This window comes from Pelodiscus sinensis, chromosome 15 (genome assembly GCF_049634645.1).
Source record: "Pelodiscus sinensis isolate JC-2024 chromosome 15, ASM4963464v1, whole genome shotgun sequence".
In the NCBI taxonomy this organism is placed as follows: domain Eukaryota; kingdom Metazoa; phylum Chordata; order Testudines; family Trionychidae; genus Pelodiscus; species Pelodiscus sinensis.
In genome coordinates, this window is record NC_134725.1 from 19,235,409 (window position 1) to 19,253,892 (window position 18,484).

At 44.7% G+C, this 18,484-nt stretch overlaps 1 protein-coding gene across 13 annotated transcripts in view; it reads right to left on the reverse strand.

Annotated features, from left to right (window-relative positions):
• The window catches only part of ARVCF (ARVCF delta catenin family member), a 592,161-nt gene extending 574,500 nt beyond the window's left edge, over positions 1–17,661 (reverse strand). For 9 of the 13 annotated variants that reach the window (XM_075898316.1, XM_075898325.1, XM_075898321.1 and 6 more), the window contains exon 1: positions 17,008–17,646. The gene's annotated coding sequence lies outside the window, so the exon portion shown is untranslated. Of the gene's footprint in view, positions 1–16,514; positions 16,565–17,007 lie in introns of all 13 variants that reach the window. The other 4 variants (XM_075898317.1, XM_075898312.1, XM_075898315.1 and 1 more) reach the window with 2 other exon arrangements.
• Between the last annotated feature and the right edge of the window lie 823 nt (positions 17,662–18,484).

Sequence of the window (18,484 nt, forward strand, 5' to 3'; positions counted from 1 at the left end):
TGTTCTGAAAATGCTTTTAACGGAAAACTTTTCCGTTAAAAGCATTTCCGGAAAATCATGCCAGTTTAGACACAGCCTATAAGTAGATTTTTTTTGGCTTGCAATAGTTCTGGGACTACAATCAGAAAGGGCCCTGCCCCCCCACCTATAGTCTTCTCCTTTCCACGGGAACCTCCACTCGCTCATCTCCGCCCCCTGCAAGTGGCAAGCATGTCCTCAAGAAGAGATGGAGTGGTGGCAAGGCCTGGGCAGAGCAGGTGGTGGGGACTCAGGGAGGAATGGGGATGCAATCTGACCAGGCTTCACACAAGGTTAATCTGACCTGTATAGGCTTTGTCTAAACTAATTCCCACAGTTGATCTAATCTACATCACTCCAGATACGTAAATTAGGGATGTGAACGACTAGTCAACTATCCAATAACCAAATGCATATTGGACAGTTGACACTAATCTACTAGTCGCCTCCAAGTGGAAGCTGGAATATGAGTTACTCCTGTTGATCAGAAAATCTAACCAAGGTTTCAAGCTTAGTTACGAGTGTTTTACATCTGGATACGCCAACATTTCAGTCAGAAAGAGGCAGCAAAGGGGGGGGCAATAGAGGGGGTGCTTCAAAACAGCAGCTCCGTGTGGAGCCTGGGGCCAGATGCTGTGCTCCACATGGCGCTGCTGCTTTGAAATGCTGCATGCAGCCTGGGGCCAGCTGGGGGCTGCATATGACATTTCAAAGTGGCAGTGCCACATAGAGTCCACGGTCTGCCTCTTTGAAATGCATTAGTAGCGTAACTCAACTCAACACAGCTTAAATCTATTTATGTGGGGTCCATACCATGCTGGATTAATGGGAGAGTTTCACCTGTCAACTACCTTTACTCTTTTTTGTTCCACTGGAGTGTTGAAGTCAATGGGAGAGCAACTGGCAGTTGATTTAGTAGTTCTTTATTAGACTCAATAAATCGACTTCCGGTGGATCGATTGCTGCAGCATTGATTCCACCGGTAGTGAAGACAAGCCCTGAGAGAGCAATGATATTTTAAAATAGTGTCCTCGTATGAAAACTTCCTCATTTAATGAGAAACTCAGAAGAAAAAGAAGAAGAAAAAAGGTGAACAGTGAAGTTATAGAGAAGGGAGAGTGCGCAAATTTTAATTTGAAGTGGAAGCTGGAATGTGAATTATTTCTGTTGATCAGAAAATTTTACCAAGGTTTCAAGCTTAGTTAGGACTGTTTTACATCTGGATATGCCATCATATCTTAGTATTTAACTATAAAATGGCTTCTCAAAAGTAGAGAATTCGTTGTATAAATGAAGGAAGTAAAGTGTGGGAGGAACTGAAGGAGGTATAGATTTCTGAATCAATACAAAATATGTTCCTGGTGGTAGTTATTATTCTGTGCAGGCGGGTTATTGATTACAGTCATAATGGTGTCACTTCAACTGCCATCAATAACTCACTACTTTTATTGTCACACTGAATTAATGAAAGCTAGACTAACAATTTGTGGAGTAGTTATACCAGCATGGTATGATCCAGCCTGCAGCACAAGAAAACTGAACATTGCCACTCTAAGTCAGAATTCATGTTTGACACTGTACATGACATTATAGAGATCAAATAAAGTTAAATATAATTTGTATTCATAGACAAAAAGAGATTATGTCTTAAATTTACTGGGAAACTTTTAAATTTGGGTCCTGCATACAATATAATTTTGCTTTTGAAACCTTAGGAGCACCTCAAGTTCATCATGGTTTATAGCTGTTTTGCAAATTAGCACGAATAAAACTTTCTTGCATCATGTTTTTGCCTTACAGCTTTGTCAAGTACACTAGATGGGTATTTATTAGGGATTTTTTAATAGGGTTTACTTCTAAATCAAAATATCCACACTATATATTGTACCAGATTACTATTTGCTAATTCAAGTGACAGAATAAGAACTACAGAAAAGTTTAATAGAGATAAATGATCTGTTCTTAAGTGTAAGAAACATACAGGCAGTCCCCGGGTTACGTACAAGATAGGGACTGTACGTTTGTTCTTAAGTTGAATCTGTATGTAAGTCGGAACTGGCGTCCAGATTCAGCTGCTGCTGAAACTGACCGCCAGTTCTGACTTACATACAGATTCAACTTAAGAACCCCAAGTCCCCGAGTCAGCTGCTGCTGAAACTGATCAGCGGCTGATTCCAGGAAGCCCCAGGCAGAGCAACTCTGCCTCGGGCTTCCTGTAGTCAGCGCTGGTCAGTTTCAGCAGCGGCTGACTTGGGGATGCCTGAGGCAGAGTAGCTGGGTGCTGCTGGGTTGGTCCAGTAGTGCCCAGAGCAGCGCTGCGGGACCAACTGGCAGCACCCCAGCTGCTCTGCCCCAGGGTCCACAACAAAAGCCTGGTCTGCTGGGGGGGGGGCACACTAGTTTCGCCCCCCCCCCCGCAGCAGACCAGGGACACAGGGAGCAAAGCCGCAGCGGTGGGGTGCTGCGCCTCTGAGGCTTTGTTCTGGCGCGGAACCCGCCGCGGCTGCGGCTCTGCTCCCGGTGCCCCTCGTCTGCTGGAGACGGTCCCCAGCAGACCCGGGGCACCGGGAGCAGCTTTTCTCGCCCTGGAGGTCGAGGTGGCGGTCCGCTGCCTGCGAGCTCCGGGGCGAGAGAGCCCCGTTCGTAAGTGCGGATCCGACATAAGTCGGATCCGCGTAAGTCAGGGACTGCCTGTATACTTAAACATCCTGCACCCAGGGATTTTGCAACTGACCTGAATCTGTTATGTGTATCAAATGAGAACTGTTGTGTAGTAGTGACACGATTCAGTGTCACTCTGGTCCCAAATAGGGATGTTAAATTTCACGGTCCCACATAGTTCATTTAACCATGGAACTGATTTAAATTTTAATCGCTTACATGGTTAATCGTTTTAGAAGCTATTAGTTAATAGTCCAACGATTAGTCGATAAGAACTTCTGCATTTCACTTTTGAAAGGTACAAGAGCCCCATCTCTCTCTGGCTGGGAGGCATTTACCTAGGTAGCTGCCAGGCAGCAGACCTACAGGAACCTGAAGACTGCAGTTGCAAGCTGCTTTATGTGGCTCTGCTCCCGCAGAGTGAAGGAGTGGGGTGGGAGCAGGGCAGGAGGAGGCTTTATTGGCTTCCACTGCCAATGAAGTTGGAAACTGACCAATGGGAGCTGAGTGATTTTGCTGAGGGACAGAATAGAGCACAAAGCCTCCCTCCTCACTCCCAGAATAAAGCAGTTACATTTCATGTGGCTGCCGCTGCACTATGCTTAAGGATCCCAGCAAAACAACCGTGGGCCAGATCTGGTGGCTTGGTGGGCTGTATCTGGCCCACTGGCAGCCTCTTGCCCACCCCTGTTCTAAAGGGACACTGTCAAGTTACATTTTTAAACTTCAATTTTCCAGTTTTCCACCACTTAACCCATTATTTTTTAATTCCCCCTAATAAAACATTTGGGGGAGGGGCGGAGGATTCTGTATATCAGCTGATATTCAAGGTTCTGTTGAAAGTGCTTGGGACTATTTTCCTTTTGTCGTACTCCAGCCTAATGCCTCTCAACATTCTGGTTCAGCTTTGCTAGTACTCGTAAATGCTCTCCTACAGAAACATGTACATAGGCTCCCAGGTCAGCACATGAGTGATATTGTCATGCTAGTGCCCATCACAAGAAGCTACATTTTCAAATGAAACTGACAGTGTTGTCAAATGCACAAAATAACCAAAAAGAATTGAATAAATTAATCTCAGAACTTCAGAGGTATAGCCAAGTTAGTCTGTAAATAGAAAAACTTAAAAAACAAAAAGTACTCTAGTAGCAACTTAAAGACTAACAAAACATGTAGATGGTATCATGAGTGTGACGGACCCAGTGGGGTCTGCACTGGCCCTGGCGGGAGGGTTAACCCCCCGGGCGAGGTAACAGGTGCCGCAGCAGGAAGCGGTGGGGCTGGTCCCGACCGGCCAGAGCAGAGGCGCGGGGGAGCCAGGGAAAGCCCACAGCGGGAGAGGCGGGGCCTGACCCGACGCGCAGGAAAGTATCCCGGCGGCATGGGGCAACATGCACTCAGGGGCGGAGCCCCGAATGCGCACTGGGGAGAGATTAGAGGGGAAGGCCTGGTGGGGTGGAGCAAACCCCCTGATGTCACTCCCTGGGCGCCTTAAGAAGTGGCCGCGGGACGCCGGAAGGGAGGAAGGGGAGAGGTGGCAACACTGGCTTCCAGCAGTACCAAGCCTCCCGCCCCCCGGGCGAAGAAGAAGGACGGCTCCATCAGTCCCCGGATCCTGGTTGGGCAAACCCAGCATCTCCGGCGGGGTGAGTGACCCAGCGGGCATCCCGCTGTGGGAGCCAGAAGGCGAGGAGTGGAAGGAGCTCTGGGCAGGGCACTTCTGGTGCCCGTGGGCAGGCGAGTTTAGGGCTGCAGCCCTGCCTGCCGTGGAGGGAGGCCCACTGGCACCGTACTCCACTTAGGGCCCCGGGCTGGGACCCGGAGAAGAGGGAGGGCCCGGGTCACCACTCCTCCAAAATCCCCTGCACGAGAGCACCCCAATCGACCTAATCCCCCATAACAAGGGCAGTGGGGGGGACGGTGGTCGCACCCCAACCCTACAGACACGCAACCGCCCATTGAAGAGATGGAAAGGGGGCAAAGACGCTGAGTCCCGCTGACGGGCTAAGCCTCTAGCTCCCGCTAGGGGTGACGTGGTGGAGGGTCCACTGAACCCCCTTTACCGACTAGGGCAGAGGGGCGATCGCACCCACCGGTCCCACCGCAGATAGACCCTGCTTAGGGATTCACTGACTGAGCTCAAGGTGGTGGGTTCGCGGAGCCCCCTGCTCCCGGAGGAGAAGAGGAGAGTCGCTCGCACCCGTAACCCTGCCACAATGAGCTTTTGTGGGCACGACTCACATCTTCAGATGACGTCTTTAAAATGCTACTAGAGTATTCGTTTTGTTCGTCTTAGAGGTGGGCTTTACCCATAGTTACTAGTGATCCAAGTGAACGTTTTTCAAGTACAAACAGAAATGCACTTAAGTGCCAGCTTCATACTGTGACTCTCAAACCCCAAGATATCCTACATTTTATTAGCCAGCTTTAGAGTAAGGCCGCCAAGAGTTTGTATATTTTGGCATCTCCAACTTTTCCTACTAAAATGTAGTTTATTAAGAATTTAAAAATAATGGTGGACTCTGTTGTTTAATTAAATCACACAGTAGTAACATCTATTACTCGCAGGATTGCTATGGCTACCTAGATGAGCACTTATATTATTGTCTATAATCAAAATAAATCAATGATCAAGGACTTAATTGTAAAAAATAAAGGTGACACTTTCTCAATGCATAACACACATTAAGGAAAAATTGTGTATTGGAATGGAAAAAGCCCTTGGAGGAATTAGGCTGATATGCTTCCAAGTCATGTGCAGAAATTACGCGGCCATAACAATTGATTAACAGACTATTAAATCCCTGGCTAGAGTGGCTTTGGTTTCACTAACTTGTTTAACACTGGGGAAAAAATAGATAAATTAAGCAAAGATATCATTACAGTGATAAGTGATATATTTTTCCTATAAAGAAATATCTTCTTTGGAGCTATTTAGTAAATACAAAGTACTTATTTATATTTGAATATATCAAATCAGATGAATTTCTAGAAACTAAGAAACATCTACACTATATCTGTTACCCATACTTAATCTGGGGCTGTTTTTTGCAAGGATAATTTTTTATATTGTGTATTTATTTTAAAAAAATCCCAATTCAACTAACTCCAGTCTGGACTGATTTAAAATGTATCTTCCTGAACTGGCAGTATTTCCAGAGCGTAACACATTTCCAATTAGACAATTCAAAATGACTCCAATTGAGAAGTCTCCTTAAATAAAATTTTTAAAGCATGGTCAAGATTTTAAACATTTTGAGTATAAATATTCAGAGATCTGAACACTGTCAAAACAATCAAGTGTGCACTTATATTAGATTCCCAAAACAAGATCTAAGAAAGTACACAAAGACAACAAATTACAGTTCTGCACCAAGTCTATGGTCACCTAGGACCTTGTCATTATGCTGCATACCGCTGCCACTCAGAACTTGATGGCAACTGTAAATAATTTTATTTAAATAATTTAAATAATTTAATTCCAAGAGAACAGGCCTCTCAATTTGTACTAACAGAGAATTTCTAATCCTATGCATGGAACAACAGAGAACCCTAACCCTATGCTTTGAAGAACCTTCCTGAGTTCATCTTTCAGACACCTCTCTTCACACTGAATTTCTTCACTGAATAGTCTCCTCTGGGAAGAGAATTATGGGGAACTTTGAAAATATTCCTCAAACTTACTGCCAAAAGATTACAAATAGCATTTAAATTACATATTAACATAAAGAATGTAATGTAATAACATTCCTTCCGTGCCAATTGTTTCTAGATTTTAAGCGACCTTGGGACATGGACTGTACTCCCTTTTCTCTTTGGTAAGCTCCAAAGTTCATTTTCTATGCTCTCAGAAATAAGTTTACAAAAAAATCTGTTCCTCATCACCATAAGGTGCAAAATGAAGTGTAAGCCTTGATCCTGCAAAGTGTTTTCCCCCAGGAGAACACCACAACTGTGTGGAGTCCAGATGAATTCAATGGAACTGTGATTTGAGTAACACTTGATTAAGTGTCCAGCTGAGAATAACGATCTTGGAAATCCATTGAAAAGAATGTAAATACATGAGGTCGTGGAATCTCCATCACTAGAGATTTTTAAGAGCAGGCTAGACAAGCACTTGTCAGGCTGGTCTAAAAAATACTTAGTCCTGCCATGAGTGCAGGGGATTGCACTAGACGATTTCTAGAGATATGTTCCAGACAGGGGCAGCAGGTTTGTATAATTTTTGGTGGTGCCTCATTAGCCACACCCCCTAATCCCTGTTAACCACGCCCCGACCCCCATTAGACACATCCCTGACCCCCGTTAGCCACACCCTCTAGCCCCCATTAACCAGGCCTCTGGAGGTAACACGCTCGGGGCAAGATGGACACATGATCAGAAGTAAAAGGTGTCATGTGACCCTTCTGTAAGGACTTTTCCTACCATCCTCCTACCAACAGGGATTAGTTTGGCCCCCACCAAACCCCTCTCATGCAACTATCCTGCAATTGCATTAACCCAATGTCTGTGACATTAACTTGGGGGCAGAGAGGCTGGGGGAGGTGTTCCCTCTAAGGCTATGTCTACACTCATGGCTTCTTGTGCAAGTACAGCCGTTCTTGCGCAAGAACCCACAGAGTATCCACACTTCCCACCTGCTCTTGCACAAGGAAATTTACAGTACGGCGTGGTAAGAGAGGGTGTCTTACGCAAGAGCAACACTCTTTTCTAACAGGTATAAGCTCTCTTGCGCAAAAGGGCAGTGTGGCTGCTCAGCAGGGATTTCTTATGCAAGAAACCCCAATGGCTAAAATGGCCATCGGAGTTTTCTTGTGCAAGAGAGTGTCCACACTGCCATGGATGCTTTTGTGCAACAGCACAGCTTGCAAATGGCAGTGTAGACGTGTTCTTGTGCAAGATATTCTTGCGTTAAGATGCCACCAGTGTAGACATAGCCTAAGAGTTTCCTCCCATGAGCAGAATGAATTTTGTGTTGCACAACAGTACTGAATTCATGTGGCTTGTTTGGATGTGCCACTGTGGTACCCAAGTTATTAATAAATATTTTATAAACCTTTACCTTTTCTCTCTGTTGCCATGTCTCCTCCCCTTGCTCCATCAGCTCTCCTGGTGCCTGCTGCCCCCCAACTTCTCCCTCTCCTCTGCTGTCCTGACTCCTGCCCTTCTCACTGCCCTCAGCCCTCCTGTGACCTGCCCCCCTCCACCAGCCCTTCTCTGTCCCCATGCCCACTCCCACTGTGATCATGTGAGCTACCCCTCCTCGTCCCCTCTCCTAACACCTCCCTCTACACACCAGCCCTCCCTCTGTCCTCTGGTGCTGGTCCCTCCCCTGCAGGTGTCTGCCCTTCTGCTTCATCCCCAGAATCTTCTGGCACCTGCACCTTCCCTTACCCCTGCACTCTCCTGGTGCCTCCCTCTTCCCTTACTGCCCCTGCCCCCTTTGCCCTCTTTTTCCCTGATGCCCACCCCCTCACCACTCTCTGCCCCATTCCCCTCATGCCCGTGCCCTCACACATGACTTGCTCCATCCCCACCTTTCTCATGCCCACCCCCTTCTTTCAAGCCTTCTCCCAGCACCTCCCCTTCCCCTCTAACCCCCAGTGCCCTTTCCCTCTCCTCTCCCAGCATCACCCTGTCCCCCTCCCACTGACACCTTCCCTCCTGCCCTTTTCTTCATTGTCAGCACTTGGCCCCCTGGCATTTGTCTCTCCTCCACGCTGTCCCTTGGTGCCTTCCCCTTTCTTCCTCCTCCCCCTCTGCACAAGCCCCTTCCTCTCCCACTCCTTCCCCATTCCCCCCGCCCCTCCACACGAGCCCCTTCCTCTTCCTGCCCTTCCCCTATTTTCCCCTCCCCCTCCACACAAGCCCCTTCCACTCCCACTCCTTCCCCTATTTTCCCCCTCCCCCTCTGCACAAGCTCCTTCATCCCCCTCTCCCTCCCTCTCCCCTTACCTTTCCCCTTACCTTACCTTCTGCCTTCTACTGTGCAGGGCTGGAGTCTGCAGTCGGGCCCCAGAAGTCCCCGGACTCTAAACCCGGAGCTAGGCCACGCGGTGCAACGCCACGCCAAGCAGTTTTCAAGTCCCGGGCCGTGACATCACATCACGCCTGGACGTCTCCCTGCTCACCTGTAAATCCCGCGCATGGCAGCAGCCGGCAGCGCGTGCCAGCAAGGGGAAGCCGGACTGAAAGCTGTGCACAGCAGGGCCGGGGGGGGGGAGGACACGCATGGGGGGCCGGCAGGTTGGGGCCGGGGCTGATCCAGGCAGGGCCAGGGAAGAGACCCAGCTCCAAATATTGGTGGAGCAGGGCCCCTGGCTCTGAATATTGCTGGAGCATGGGCACCACGAGCCCATATAACTCGCCGCCTATGATTCCAGATCTGATTCCGTGAAGAGAAAGAGAATTCTACCCAAACCCTCTCACCTCGAATAAGTGCACAGTTCTAAAAGGAGGAGGAGAGAGACAAAATAAAGAACTTGAGTTTTATTATAATGTCAAAATTCCCCTGAGCCAAAAATGATGTAGTTGATTTCTCTTCTTAACCCAGGCTATAATGTTCACTCTTGCAATGTAATTCTTTATTAGTTTTTCTTCCGCTAAATACTTCAGTATTTTTAAATAAAATGCAAGAAAATTACTGTTCTGGAGGAGGACAAGAGTTGGTTGGAAAGGCTTCAGATTTCAAGCTTCCAAGGTCTTAGCACAGCAAAAAGTGTACAAGTAAAATTGTGAAAGATTCTTCAACAGTGTTCTTTTAATCCTTAGCCAACTTGAAATGCCATGTAAGCACTGAACCAGCAAAGAGATGATACCGCTTAAACAGCAAAATCTCAATTTGTCACTGACCTACAAATAAGAACCTAGTAGATCAGTGGTGCATTGGCATATTCCACACCACAGCTCATGGAAACATTGTAGAAGCTTCCGAAATAAAAAAAGCATGTACACAAGATGCAAGAAAACAATATTTAGAAAAAATGGCAACAAAGAAGATTTAAAACAGTACTTTCAAGTACCTTATGGAATAATAAGTGTCTAAGGATGCCGTCATATTTGATGTGAGCCATAACACTGCACATTTTCCAACATCACAAAATGGTCTTCCAGTACAATATAAAATGGATAAATAAATGAGAACTGTCATCTTCTCCATGTGTTCTAAATGAATCTTAATACCTTATAAAATGGCCACCACATTGCTTCATAGATAAAAGACAAAGGGATAAGTAGATTTGAATTGAAGACACCGAACACACAAACCAGTCACTTAAACCAAAAGAAGTCCTCACTGATGTGGTCTTCTTGCCACTACAATTTTATCTTGAGGATTATTGATTACAGAAGGCCCCCGCTTTACAACGGCCTGATTTACGACCCCCAACACTTACAACCTTTTCCATAAGTGTGGAAGGGGCCAAAATCCCCTGACTTATGTCCTCGGCCTCGCATGTACGATGGCTTACGACACCTGTCGTAAATCCGGGCTTGAGTTATGACACCCCCGACTTGCGACGCTATCCCCGGAGCCAATCACATCGCAAGTTGGGGGCAGCCTGTACGTTGAATGCTGTACAAGATAAAGTATTATCATCACTAGCTATTAGGGATATAAACATTTAACTAGTTAACTGATTAGCTGATACTTACTGGTTCCAGATAACAGTTGAACTCCCATGGGCTGCCAGCAGTCTCCTGGGGCAGGGAGCCAATGAATCCAGAAACCCAGAGTGGAAGGAGACTAGTGCAGCTGGGAGCCAGCGAAGCCAACATGGCCCACGAGGTACACAGACTGCCTGCTGGCTTCTCCCCAGGGCTAGCCCAGGGCAGCAGGCACTGCATAGCATGGTAGGTGGCTTCTCCCCAGGAGTAGCCCAGGGTGACAGGGGCCATGCTGCTAGACAGCAGCTGCTCCCCATAGCTGGGATGCGTACTGCACCTTTGGTCATCTGTGAGTATAACAGTCCCCTGTGCTTACTGCTCCCCTGTGAATATAACTCTCCCACTGTCACAGGCCTCCCTTTCCGTTTGATGCAAAACAATCACACTCCACATACATGCCATTGTCTTGGCACAACCAAACCCTGATCTTGCTTTAAGGTTTGATAAGAGGAAGTGATGGTCCTAGTTCTTACCATTGAGGAGTTCTTGGACAATGGACTCACAGATGGACACAGACAGATGCACAAACTCTCTGAAATATAGAGTAGATACTGGAGACTGGATTCATTTAACCTCAAAACCAGTCCAGCAGTAGTGAAAGATTCCCAATTTCTGCATGCCAATGCAGTCTATGGAATGTCAACAGTGTCATTTATGGGAGGGCTACGGGCCTAAATTTTGAACTCCTCCATTTCAGACTTAAGGTCTGCTTAAAGTCCATGTCTTAGCTCTAGTGGCAGTTCTCAACTGCAACAGATACATGCTGCTCTCAGCTTTCTCTTTGGAGAAGGGAGTTTGTTTATAAGGAGAGGGATGTAGAGTGATTAAGATAACAAAATGATTATCTGTTACCTGTTGTGTTCACTCCTCTGGGGCATCTGGCATTGGCCACTGTTGATAGACAGGAACCTGGGCTAGATGGACCTTTGGTCTGACCCAGTATGGCCGTTTTTATGTTCTTATTCATGTAATTAAAGTATTGTTAGATCATTGTGAAAACATTTCTGGATAGTCCATTTCAAAAATAGGGAAAAAAGATCTGCATGTGAGCCACTGCTCTTAAACTTCTCATAAATATTATTGAAAAAGGGGCAAACTGTGAAGTGGCGAAATTTGCAGATGACACAAAATTACTGAAAAGTTAAGTCCAAAGCTGACTGCAATAAGAGTTACAAAGGAATCTCTCCAAACTGGGTGATTAGGCAACACAATGTCAGATGGAATTCAGTGTTGAATTTAATTTTCTTTCTTGTATATAAGAATTAGATACAGTGTTCCTGTCAGATAATGCTAAATTATCTGTGGAAAAAAAAAAAAGCCTAAAGTTTTCCAGGGCCTTAATAGCCCTTGGAAAGAGGTAATGTGAGATGGGTAAGCGGAAGAGCAGATGGGGTTGTTCTCCCCCATTTGCTGCTTGGCTTGTACTGAGCATGCTCAATGATACTGTTGAAGTTGCAGTCTTCAGTCTCCTCCACCCCATCCTCTCACTCTCTCCTCCCCCAGCACTGCATACACAGGTTGCCCCCTCCCCCCCCCATCTGAAATGGTGCCCCTGCTATGGATCTCTGAGACTGCTACACTTGTCCATCAGATAGGGTGGGACCTACTTCTCATTTCACAAGACCACCAGAGAGGAGTTGCACTAGCCTGCCCCCTGGCCTCTCAGACTCTCTCCAGACACTGTAGGAGGGCCAGGTCTGAGCCAAGGAGTAGCAGGGACCGCAGCAGCAGCTCTTCACTGCGCTGGGAGCCCAAACATTCTGGGGTGTAGCAGGGAACTGCCACCACCAGTAGCTCAGGCTAGGCACACTGGGGCCACCACTTGCCTGGAGCTCCAGCCTGGAACCCCACCTCTCCCGCAAGATTAGCATGCCAGTGCAGGTTTCCTGTCGGGGAGCAGGAAGATGAGAAAACCCCGAGGATCTTGTCAAAGGCCATCCAACAGTGCACACTATTCAGCAAGCCACCTCCAGTGTGGAGCGTTGGGGTTTTCTTCTCTCTCCACTCCCCCACAAGAAGCCAGCATTGGCACGCTAATCTTGGGGGGGATCAAGGAGGCTACCAGGCTGGAGCTTGAGGTAGGTGGTGGCCCGAGCAGCCAGAGGGAGCATTTCCTCACTGGCTCCTGCAGGGTCACAGGCCCCTCCCTCCAGCCCCTAGTCCTCCTTCAGAGGAACGGAGGGAGGAGAGCCCTGAGCCATAGCTACCTCTTCCCCTTCTAGGGACTTTGTTTAAGCTGGGGGGCGGGTGACATAGAGTGACATGATAATATCACTCTGTCATCTCGCAGGAAAAACTTTCCTTAATACATAGAGAGGTGACAGTGCCTTCAGTAGTTAGACTAATTGTCATAGACTGACCACCAGCGCTTTTTTTGTGACAGTACTGCCTGGTACGCAGTACCGGGAACTCCAAACGCAGTTCTGGAATCTCCAGTCAGAGCTTAGCTGGAAAGAACGGAACGTACAGGCACCGCCGTACGCAAATGTTCCACAGTTGGCTGGACCGTGTTTCTTAAAGGGGCCACATCTCATCAAAGGGCAATGCTAGCTCCACCCCAGCTTTTGGGGGGAGGGCTTAACAACTTTTCCCCTGGAGTACTGGCACTTTTTTTATTTTTTGGTTAAAAAAAAAGCACTGCTGACCAGTCATAATATCAACAGTCATACTCCTAGTAATGACAAAACTTACAAGAAGATGTACTCTGTTTTTAGCAGGAGTAAGAATTCAATAACTAGATTAAGAAAACCAAAGGGCCCTTTATAATAGATAAAAATAATTTAAGGGCCCTCATTCATTTTCCCCAGGATTTCCTTGTCTCTTCTTCCACCATTTTCCCCATGTTTTCTTTAGGGCTAACCTTTAAGAACTGGTAGAGACATGCATATTTGTGGGTTAAAGAGAAAACTTTAGTGAAACAATGATAGTCAACAAATGTAATCCAAACTATATGAAAGATACTTTGTTTCACTTATTATGTCTATAAAGCAATGAAGGACAATAGATTCTGTTCATAAACTGTCTGTTGGACACCAAAAAGCCACTTTGTGAAAATCTGAGTTATGAAAGGCTGGCAGCCACCCCGTCAAAAAATTAGAACTTACTATATTTTGCTGCCTAGTCTTAAAACATTGCAGAGAAATAAACATATCTCAATCTCATGAGATACTTCACATACATTCGTCCTGAGCTAGGCGACAGGCACTGGAGTCCCAAAACCCTGGTATAACGGAACTCTAAGGGGTTTTGTGGATTGTTTGGTTTCGGTTTTTAGGAAATATTACCTGTTGTGATCCCTCCTTCTGGGGCATCTGGTATTGGGCCTCTGACGGCAGACAGGATACTGGGCTAGATGGACCTTTGGTATCACCCAGTATGGCTGCTCTTATGTTCTTATGAAGTGGAAAGAGCTAATAGAAAATGAAATGCACATGCCACTGTTTTTCAGACTTATTTTGGCTTCTTTCAAATTGATGGGGATAGGTCAGGAAAATGTTAATAAGCAGGTCAAGTTCCACTGCTTTCCAAAGATACATGTTTGGCTATGATAAGGCTATGAGTTGGTCACAGAGACCACGATTTTACATAGCTTCTGCAACTTCAGTCCTGGGAAGCAGGGTTCTCTTTGTCAGCCACATGCAGCAGGGCTATGGCTTAGCTGATTTATTGGTTATTGTTCATGTCCTCTCCCTTACTTTTACTAAAATTACCCATGCCAAAATCTTAGATTTACTTATTGATTACATGTCATATATAACCTATACCTAATCTGTCACTTAACAGAAGAATAGCTCAGGATGTCTTTTTCTCTTGTTTTTAAATGTTATAGCAATATCATATTTCTACCTCATATTCTGGAAAAAATGCAATGTTTGTCTTGTTGCATGTGTCTTAAGTGTTTTGAATTAGGAAGAAAAATATTCTGTGATCACTAACTCTTCTGAACTGCAAGGATTTTAGAATAAAGATGAGTTAGATTTTACTTTCAATAAGATTGGTGTAAACCCAGAGTAATCACTGAATCCAACTTACACTAATGTAACAGAATATAGTCCTTATTCTTCTATGAAGATCTAAGTTGCAGGGAAGCAATATCTGATCAGAACTTCTATTTGGAGATTACACTGATAGTTATTACTAATGCCATGCATTACAACATGCTATCATTTTTCCCTTAAATTGGAAAGGGGTAAGCTAAATGTAGTCTCACTCTTAGCAATTAAGGCATTTGTTTACAGCATTTGTGTCAATGATTTATATCCACACAATAAAATATTAAAAGCAGCAAATTATAAATGTAGTACTATAACAGTTCTGGCATGTTTTCTGATAGTATATAGCTTCAGATGCAAATTTAAATCTACCAGAAATGCAGAAATAGTGTTTATTGCATTACATAAAATATGACATAGATGCTTAAATCTATACAACGTAATATTTATGCACATGAACTTGTAGGTTAAAATGTCAGTCTTCATTATAGACTGTACAAAATATAAAGTACAACTAAAAGGAAGTATTCTACTCTCTCCCAATGCACTACTTACAAACTGTATATCCTGTAAATAACTGCATTTTGCTAATGTATTGGTTCTTCCAATAATAATTACTGAAATCAAATTCCACTGGAGGGATTTTGAAGGAACAGAGGAAAACAACAAGCAATGGGAAACAGTTTTTCATCAGTTATTTCTAAATAATATTAGGTAAAATCTATGGTTAAATCCACTGCTTTAAGTTATTTATGTTCAGAGAAACCATGTAATAATAATAGCAAATCAGCAAAGACAACTTTGCATGGATAACAACTAATGTCTAATAAAGCAAAGCCTAAGCATCATTAGACAAAACATGGGGACATAACTAACAGTCAAACTGTATTGTTCCTCTAAACCATGCCCACCAAACACATTCCTCTAGCCAGGCTGGGGGGAGAGGGAGGGGAGAACCCATTTGCCTAATGGGGCATATAATTTAAATATTTCAGACAACCATTTACAGAGATGTTGCTTAAAATAAATATAACAAACATCCATCTAAATATCTTGCATTACTGCGATCATAATATAGCTCACAAGTTGTTTTCTTGTATAAACTATGAATTATTATTAGTATTCCAATTCCTTCAGACAGCATGCATATGCAGTGCTAGTTTAATATAACAATCCTAATTTGTTCCAAAGCAGACTCAACATGAAACTGCATTTTTCCTTATTCTAGTTTCTTCTAACATTTTTAGGGACAGTACAATGTCAGGATCCATTCCTGACAATACAGAATTTCTGCAGTTTGTAAGGTACAGCTTTAAATCTAGAAGATGAGATAGGTACAGATTGCAGCATTGTAACCAGAGGAAGATACAATCAGCCACTGTCCATATTTTGCCACATTTAACCATAAAAATCCTCTCTAAGGAAAAATATTTATCCACCAATTCAAGGCTGTCACACAGTCAATGTTTAATAAGATTAATATAATTGGAATATGAAATTACAAGATTTGCAAAAAAAAATTGAACCTGCTAAGAACAAAAACTGGAGTTCACCAAAACTAGGCACAAGAGAGTACATTATAAAAACTGAAAAATATTTTAGACGAATCCATCTACTACTATATAGAAAGAGAGGGGCTCTGCCATTATATGCTTGATCTGAACATTTTAAAGAGTTGCTCAAGTTTTGGAAATATTAGTTTATAACCATGTAAAGTAATGCAGCAGAGAAAAATGCATACTAAAAGTACTTCCTTGGGATGATAAGATTGAAAGAGGATTTAATCTTTTTACAATTTAAACTACAAAGGTTAGTTCTGCGTGCTCTTTGCTACAAAGCAGGGGTCTCATCTCTATGCACGCCACAAATAACCTGAGCAACGACTTCCCTCCACAAGAACTGCCCATCGTTTTACAGAATTAACACACGCAGTGTTGGTTTATTTACGGTATGCATGTGTGTGTGGTGGCTATTTGTAATTTTAGCCATTAACGTAGGTCAGGTCCCCCACCACACATCACAGGACAAAAAAATACATATCACTTCAAGCCTCAACTGCAGCCTTAAGCAAACAAAGCTACTCTGCAACCGTGATGCAAAGTCATTCTAAATTCACTTAATCTCCAAGATCTGCTTTACAAAATAGTCCAGTCCCTTCTCCCCTAATGATCAGCTCACCATGTCGTCTTCTATATCTGTCCTCAGCTTATTTTCTTTGCCTCTTCTAGCTTCACGGGATCACCAGGAAGCGGTGTACCAAAAAACAAACAAACCCTCTTAAATAAAACACTCAGCAATTGATCGGCAGTAGAGCAATCAGACCTCTTCCTCTCTCCCTTTCCATTTTCCAGAAGCAAAAAACACCTCTAGATGCCCACTGCCTGCTACCCATTCATTCCCCGACCCCAGAAAAAACGGTGTAGGTGCATTCGATTCAGGTTGCATTTCTTTCCACCTCCCAACTCAAAAATTCCTCTCCAGAGATCACAATGAGTACGTCGGATACAGATTAAATTCCCTTCTTATCCTCCAAGGCAACATAGTAGATGCATCACACTCAGACTTAATCCACCCCCTTCCTTCTTCCCTCTTCATTTGCAAAGGGCATCTAAAACATCTTTATCCAAAGGGGAAGAATGGAAGGAGCCTTTAACTCTTGTTTTACATTTACCTTTTTTGTTGCTTTTCTTTTAAAAACACTTAGGATTCCTTCTTTTAAAAAAAACAAACTTGCTGCCGTGATCTTCCTATATGGTCGTCCACTCCCACATCCAGGGTCTGGCGCTCTTCATATCTCACAGAGAAACAACCTTGCTTAATAGTCCTCTTCAAAACTCTACCCCCATCCCAAAAAAAGAAACTAAGAAATAATGTCTCTTTAAAGAGGTTTTTGTACACTTCCCCTTAAGAATTACGTTTAAATAGTCACCTATAAAGTTTGAATAATGCTTAATTTCTCAACGCCCTTTCAAAAAGACTCTCTGTAAGATGTCCACCAGAGATTCAGTTGGTTTTGTAAGTTAACGTGTGCTGCAATGTATTCATCCCTCCAACTGTTTTATAGAGTGGGGGTGTTAATCCCTTCCCGTCAGTAAAATTAGGGAGGGGGCGGTAAAAATGCTGAGTGATGGAAATAGGAATTCAGGTTTCCCCTCCGTCCTCTAAGGACAGCATGGCTGGCTAGTGTGTCTGTGAGAGGGGCAGGAGGGGGAAGGGTGGAAAAGAGCTGAATTGTGCTCCAAACCTAAAAAACGGTCCTGCTGCTGCTGCTGCTCTGTGCCCCCTCGTTCGCAGCTGTCCGTCTGCAGTCAGCAAACAAAACGACGCACTTCTCACTGGCCATGATTTTTCCTATTGGGCATCTTTGTTTTATTAAACCCAGCAACGACCATCTCATTGGTGAAGTTCCTCAAGTCTGTCGGCTGGCTGACAGCGAAGTTTGGCATTGGACAGCATAAGTGTCCGTCAGAGTGGAATTAACCTCCCTTCTAGGAATGAAAAAAGTTCCCTAGTCCCATTCCGTTTGGGAATACATTATGATTGAATGCTTTTAATTTGTTTAATCGCTTGAAATACTATGATGATTAACAAAAAATCAAAACAAAACATATAATTAATAATCCTTCTGAAGCATCACAGATTTACACTTTGCACATTCTAAAACACATATAATAAACTGTGAAAGAAACAGGAAATCTGGATAGCAAGCACTTTTAGCCCAGAAGTCCAAACTGCAAAACAAATGGGAGCCTGCTCTTGCATTCAGATATCTCCAATCTGTACTGATTTCAGTGGAAGATTTGAGTACCAAGATACAGGATTAGTTGTGCAAGGCAAGTGGTTTTACATGGCACTGGTGGGCAGCTGGGGGTGCCGCTGCTGTCAGACTGGAGGGTCCCTGGCTTGTGCTTGGTCCCGCTGCAGGGAAGAGAAGAAAGGATGGGTCAGACAGGCAGGCCGGCCACTGTCCCCACACCTCATGCCCTCCACCCCTGAGCCCAGGTGATCCCACAGTTGTGTGGCTTGGGCCCACGCGGTTCACCCGCTTCCCCCCGTGTTGTATGTTTGCAAGGAGGACTGCCACTGGAGTAGGGTCCTCCTCCATATATTGTAACCACCGGTCTGTGTCCTGGCCCTGTGGAGGGCGG